This window comes from Nicotiana tabacum, chromosome 17 (assembly GCF_000715075.1).
Source record: "Nicotiana tabacum cultivar K326 chromosome 17, ASM71507v2, whole genome shotgun sequence".
Classification (NCBI taxonomy): Eukaryota; Viridiplantae; Streptophyta; class Magnoliopsida; order Solanales; family Solanaceae; genus Nicotiana; species Nicotiana tabacum.
Window position 1 is genome coordinate 99,648,751 of NC_134096.1, and position 6,989 is coordinate 99,655,739.

The following is a 6,989-nucleotide window of genomic DNA, read 5'->3' on the forward strand; positions in this document are numbered from 1 at the left end:
TTTCTTCATCTTAGTACCGTATTATATTAATTAAAAGTAATAAGTTAGGATGAGTTGCTGAACAAACAAATCTGGAGTCAATATTGACTATCATTTATTAACATACGTTAAACATTTTAGGAAGATGATCCTCCTGTGCATTAATCAGATCTCCTTGTAAATCTCTTATGATTATTCTTTAATCATGAAATTTCTATAATCTCTTCACTCCTAAAAGTAATTAATTAAAGTCTCCACGCGTCGTTCAAACTACTGGAAAAGTCTCGCATTCTCATTCAAATTTCGCTATCCTGATATAAAGAGTATATAACCTTTGCTATTTCCGCTGTCAGTTTCTTTCTCCCAACAATTATGGCTTCGTTATCTCAGCCAATACTCAAAACAAACCTATAGATATTTTAGTATTCTATATATACCCTTTCTTCTTCTATTTTTTTTTTCTCTAAATAAACCACTCTTTTTCCCCTCTTCACAACCTCCTCCTCCTCCCTCTTCATCTTCATATCATGGTTTCTAATCAAAACATTTCTCCTTTACTGCTCACTATCTGTGCATTCTTCGTTGTCGCCACTGCTTGCTCTAATGGAACATGCAAGGTACTATTGGTGTTGTGCTGTCGATTCAAGATTTAGAGTCAGTGCGCTTAAATGTTCATCAATTTTAATTATATATAATTAAGGGTTTCTTGTTGTTGTATATGTCTGAGTTGTGTTCAGGCTGAAAACAATGAGTGCAGTTGCTCAACATTCATTTTTAAATTTGATTGAATTAGCCATAAATATTTTATGTTATTGAATTCAAATATGGTTTTGAAAGTATAGATTTAAATTAATTTTTTAAATAAATTTTAGGGATTTTTCACACTCTTTGTAAAAATAAATAAATATTGAATTCAGTTAAATGCGACTTATTTTGTTTTTTTCAAATGTGTCATATTCAGCTGGACGACAAATGCGCAACGGACGCAGATTGTGAAGCTGGGCTTTATTGTTTTTCTTGTACTCTATCCTTTTCAGGAAACAGATGTGTTAGATCTACCGGAACAAACCCTTTTAAGTTAGTGGTACGTATGTAAATAACATTTGGGTTTTAAATTGGGCTAATATTGGATACATTTGAAATGGGCTAGTGAAATTTACTGGATTTTTAAATTGGGCTGATGTTTAATTTCGTGTGGGTTTACAGAATAATTCTCTACCATTTAACAAGTTATGCATTCCTTACGACCCACAATGCTTTTGCCATTGAGGGAGAGCCATCACACACTGGCATCCCCAGAATAACACCCACCAATCAAGAAGATAGTGTTACTCAACAACTCAATGTATGTTATCTTCTCTAATCTCAAAATTGATTAATTGTGTGAACCACATCATTTAAAAGTGAATTTTATTTATTTACTTAATTATATCTTTTATCATCGTGTTAACCTACTAGAATGGCGTTCGGGGTTTAATGCTTGATACCTATGATTTCGACGGAGATGTATGGCTCTGCCACTCATTTGGAGGCAATTGTCACGACTATACCGCATTTGTATGTTCTAAATCCATTTTGCGACACTTTCTTTTTCTTCATATTTACATCAATCGATTAAATCAATAAACTGTTTCGTTTCGATGAAATTTGGTCTAGTAGGAACCAGCAATAGACACATTGAAGGAAATTGAGGCATTCTTATCAGTAAATCCATCAGAAATTGTGACATTGATCTTGGAGGATTATGTAGAGACACCTAAAGGTTTGACCAAAGTGTTCACAGACGCAGGACTGATGAAATATTGGTTTCCCTTGTCAAAAATGCCCAAAGGTGGTCAAGACTGGCCCCTTGTTAGTGACATGGTTGCTAATAACCAAAGACTAATTGTTTTTACCTCCAAAATGTCCAAAGAAGAGAGTGAAGGAATAGCTTATCAGTGGAATTACATGGTCGAAAATCAATGTAAGACGTCCAATCACTTATACTCTACACTGTGTCGATATATAAAACTTAAACTCTACTAAGTATTGCATAAAATTTTTGGTATGTGACAGATGGGGATGGAGGAATGGAAAAAGGAAGTTGTCCAAATCGGGCAGAGTCATCGAAAATGGATGATACAAGTAAATCTTTGGTATTGGTAAATTACTTTAGGTCAGTGCCGTTGAAGCCATTGTCTTGTGTTCAGAATTCAGGGGAACTTCTTGACATGCTTATGACTTGTCATAATGCTGCTGCTAATCGCTGGGCTAATTTCATCGCCGTTGATTATTACAAGGTTTTTTTTACTAGCAATATGCAGGTTTTTCACTACTTAGTTTTAATTTCAGAAGCCAGGAAACTGACTTTAAATTATGCAGAGAAGTGAAGGAGGGGGTGCATTTTTAGCAACAGATACCCTCAATGGGCAGCTCTTGTGCCACTGTGGTGATGTACATTCCTGTTCGGTGAGTAATATACTGAAAAACGAAATAATTGTTTCTAATTTTGTATATACGCAATATCTAATTATTCTTTCTAAAAATGCAATTTGGATAAATATTCTATCTTGTGAAATATTTGAGTATTTGACTGATGCCAGTTCTTGAATGTTACAGTCGGGATCTACTACCCCAGGAGCCTGCAGTTCTCGATCATGACCAGGAAAAATTGATACTAAAAGAATAGATACAGTACTTTCCTTGTTTGGAAATCTCTAAAAATGAACAGAAAAATTTTGAATATGTGTTTTGCACCTTAGAAAAGAAATACAAAAGATAAAAGTATGGTCTTTCTGTCTCTCTATTAGTATTTGATCTTCAAAAAATGTGCAATTCTTCTACTTCATTAGTTAACCATTCAGTTTCAATATTTTTACCATCCCAATTCATACGACACTTTTTCTATTTCGATACAAACCAAAATAGTTGACACTTTTTTATTAGTATCATCTCTTTATAAATTTCCGTTCTTCTAAAAATTTAGTCCATTTTAATTATTCAAACTTTAAATTTTGATGTCATATTTTTCTTATCGAACTACAATCTCAATTAGTTTATTTCTATTAAAACTTTGTCAAGTCAAATGGGTGGGATTACACAGGTATCTGATAAAATTTATTATTTATTTTTTTTAATTAGTATATATAAATTATACATTGATTATACACATATTGTATATTTATCGATTATTTTTAATTTAAACGGTTAAATGAGAGATTGTCTGTGTTAACTCTTAAACAAAACAAAACAAAACAATAAAAGCGATTGAAATCAAAAGATTGAAGCAACTTTGGGACTGCAGCATGTGCACTCAGTACAAGACTCATGGCTGGGCCGCTTTAGGATTGGGCTATTGATAATCATCTTATAAATCAAATATTATATAATTGACCTCTGTCAATGAGAATGATCTGGTTTGGGATCCAAAATATAAAATTCCTGATTATAATTACTCAATCTCAGATTCTCTATTATCACACCATAATACTATGATTCAACAACGTTCTGTACAGCACGAACATTAATATTGATAATAATTTATTTGCTATTAACAAATTTTGTTAACTCGAAACTCGTCATAAAGAGCTGTAAAAGCTGAGAATCGTTACCTCAAAAATAAAGTGGAACTCATTAAACAATTATTGCTCTTTGTGCATGAAAAACTAAGAGTTCAATTAGATAGCAACACGTACAACTGGCACGACATACTCTATAATATCATTGAAGATTACAAACACTAACTTTTTTATAATGTCAAGATATGACGCACACTGTTTTGTGTGAACAATGGGGTACAGGATACAGCATTTTAGTTTCTGAACTGTGTATTATATATTTTTACTAATAAAGAAGCATTTACAATTTTTAGATTACAAATTGAAACATTGGTTGGTGAACAGTGAAATGCAGGTATTCGTATGTCCTTATTTAATGTCCTCAATAATATAGTTCTCCTATTTTGTGGATCCTCATAATTATTTTTTAATTAATTAATTTAATTATTATTAGTATTGTTATTATTTATTTGTTTCTCTGTTTATCCTACAATATATAAGTATGATATTATTACCGTTATTATTTAGAAGTCAAATGTTTGATTATGGATTTTGAAATATTTTTGAATGTTTTAATTATAAGAAATTGTGGTTTATTGTACTTTTAATACATTTTAAAATATAAAAATCTATTTTCGAAAAATATTAAAAATCGATTTTGAAAATCCGCACTGAAAAATAGATGCAATAACGCTAGTATGCTCAAAAGTAACTTTTGCCACTTTATATTGAGGCGTTGAGTTTTTAAATCGAATAATTTTATCTCTCGTCCAGATCACATGCCAACTACATAGAGAAGGAAAATTATGTTTTGATGATGAGTGCTGACGACGTAGCTATATTCTACTTTCATTCTACCACAAATGAAAACGAAAACAAAGGGATGTCTGATTGGCGAATAGAATAGGTTAGGATATGAATTAATATTAATTATGGGATTTTCTTATAAGAAAATTACAACAACTAATAATAGTAGATATCGGGTAAGTTTTTCACGCATTCATAAAATAAGTTGATTATAAAATATTGTTCCGCGATCAGTAACTATACTCAAAATCAAGAGGCTTGGAATGGGAGTGCGGGGATGTTATTACACTACGAGTCACACATTTTGTGTTACACTAATAATTAATACAACCAGTGACCAGAAGTTGAATATATCGGCCAAAAATATTTGTATCTACTAGTCAATACACATATATTATGCACTAAATGTATATATTTATATTATATATTAACGGGCAATATTTTTGAGCTAGTGGGCGGCCATACAGTGTAAAAATCCCTTGAGCATTCACTAATTAAGACGCCATTTATTTAGAACATGCGTCTATAATAGCCAAAAGTTTGAGGATGAAAGATAAAAACCAACATAAGTTCATGTCAACAAAAGAGAAAAAACAGTGTATAAGGGTAAAACCGGGCTCACTGAACACCTCGATTTTCCGGTAAGTCACGGAGCAGAAACGTGACCGTAATGAATCGGAGTCAGAGCGAGGAGCCCCTCGTATCGGGGCTCGGCCAAAATACCTGCCCTTGGGGATATCAGGACCATGTCTTCCGAGTCTGGTTCGAGGATCAAGACTTCGGAGAGCATTACCAAACAGCTCCATACGACTAACAAATGGTCGTGATGTTCGTGCCCAACCGGATATCACGGCGTGAATCTCGACCCGTATCGGCAGAAAATCAGTGATTAGCGGAACAGAAGATTTTTACCTTTCTTAGAATTCTACTTAAGGTAAAACTCCCCTACTATATAAAGGGAAAGCTAATTATTCATGAGACACATTGTAACACGCATATCAATGCAATTTATTTCAATTCTCTTTGTTGTTCAGAGTTCTTACTTTTGTTCTTAAGTTCTTCATAAGTACAAGCTTGGAATCGAGGGCAGGTTCCTCATCGAGCCATCAACCGAGTTCGTAATCATCGTTATCATTGGTTTGGCCATTTATTGCGTCTTTCATTTGCTTAATCTAACGTCATTAATCATTTATATTGAATTAATTCACATATCCTAAAAATCACATATAAATTCAATTGTTATTCATTTTTTAGAGTAAACAGTTAGGTGCCCACCGTGGGGCTAGGGATAATAGTGGTAATTTGATACAAATTTCCATAACGCACTCTATTTTACACTTATTCATTGAGATTTTAATTTCAGGTCAAATTAAAAATGTCGAACTCTCAATCTGCTCATTTGAACGTTGATACTAAGTCTCGCCACCATGGAGAGAACAACAATGTAGTACCGAGCAACGAAGTGCTTCCTATAGAAGCAAACGAAGTTCAAACCGCGGACCCGATCGATACTAACTCAGATGTGGCTATCGACGTAAACTTGCCTATCGATCCCTAAAAGAGCATTCGCGGGGGAGCCCGATCGATAGCCCGGAGTACACACGATGGTGAAGGTGATGGGATCAATTTGCGGGTGATCTTCGAATTGTTACACGCTCAACAAGCAGTAATAACCCAGTTGCAGAACCAAAGTTGTGCCTCCAGCAGAGTTGACCTCGAACCATCTCGGGAAAACACTCGCGGAAACGAACCAACCATAGAAAGGCCGGGTGAAGTTGAACCCGGAACCAACTACGAGATAATAAAGATGCTTGAGGAACTGACAAAACGGGTGGAATCGGGAGAAAAGAAAATTGAAGCCAACGACAAAAAGATGAGACCTATAACTCTAGGGTTGATCAAATCCCAGGAGTACCCTCGATATTGAAAGGCCTGGATTCCAAGAAGTTTGTCCAAAAACCTTTCCCTTCGAGTGCAGCTCCGAAACCGATCCCAAAGAAGTTCCGTATGCCCGAAATTCCAAAGTATAACGGGATCACTGATCCAAATGAACACGTGACCTCCTACACGTGTGCCATCAAGGGAAATGACTTAGAGAATGACGAAATCGAGTCGGTTCTACTAAAAATGTTCGGGGAAACCCTGTCTAAAGGAGCAATGATATGGTGTCACAACCTATCCCCTAATTCCATTGATTCGTTTGCTATGCTTGTAGATGCCTTCGTAAAAGCTCATGTCAGGGCCATCAAAGTTGAGACCAGAAAATCAGACCTCTTTAAAGACAAACGAAGAGATAACAAAATGCTCAGGGAATTCGTGTTGAGGTTTAAAATAGAAAGGATGGATCTGCCCCCGGTTGCGGACGATTGGGCTGTTCAAACACTCACTCAAGGACTCAACCCCTAAAGCTCTTTTGCTTCACAACAGCTAAAACAGAATTTGATAGAGTACCCGGCGGTAACTTGGGTTGACGTCCATAACAGGTACTAATCAAAATTCAGAGTGGAGGATGATCAGCTCGGGGCCCCCTCTGGGTTCGTGTATCCTATCAGGACTAACGACAAGTCTAAAAGAGTAGTCGATCATGAACCAAGACTAAGTAGAGATCGGTATCAACAGTATAATGGAGATTAAAGGGGCAGTGGATCAGGACATAACCCAGCGAGG

At 35.1% G+C, this 6,989-nt stretch overlaps 1 pseudogene; it reads left to right on the plus strand.

The window, feature by feature from the left end:
• Positions 1–366: 366 nt before the first annotated feature.
• On the plus strand, positions 367–2,758 carry LOC107760975 (PI-PLC X domain-containing protein At5g67130-like; annotated as a pseudogene).
• The last annotated feature ends 4,231 nt before the right edge of the window (positions 2,759–6,989 follow it).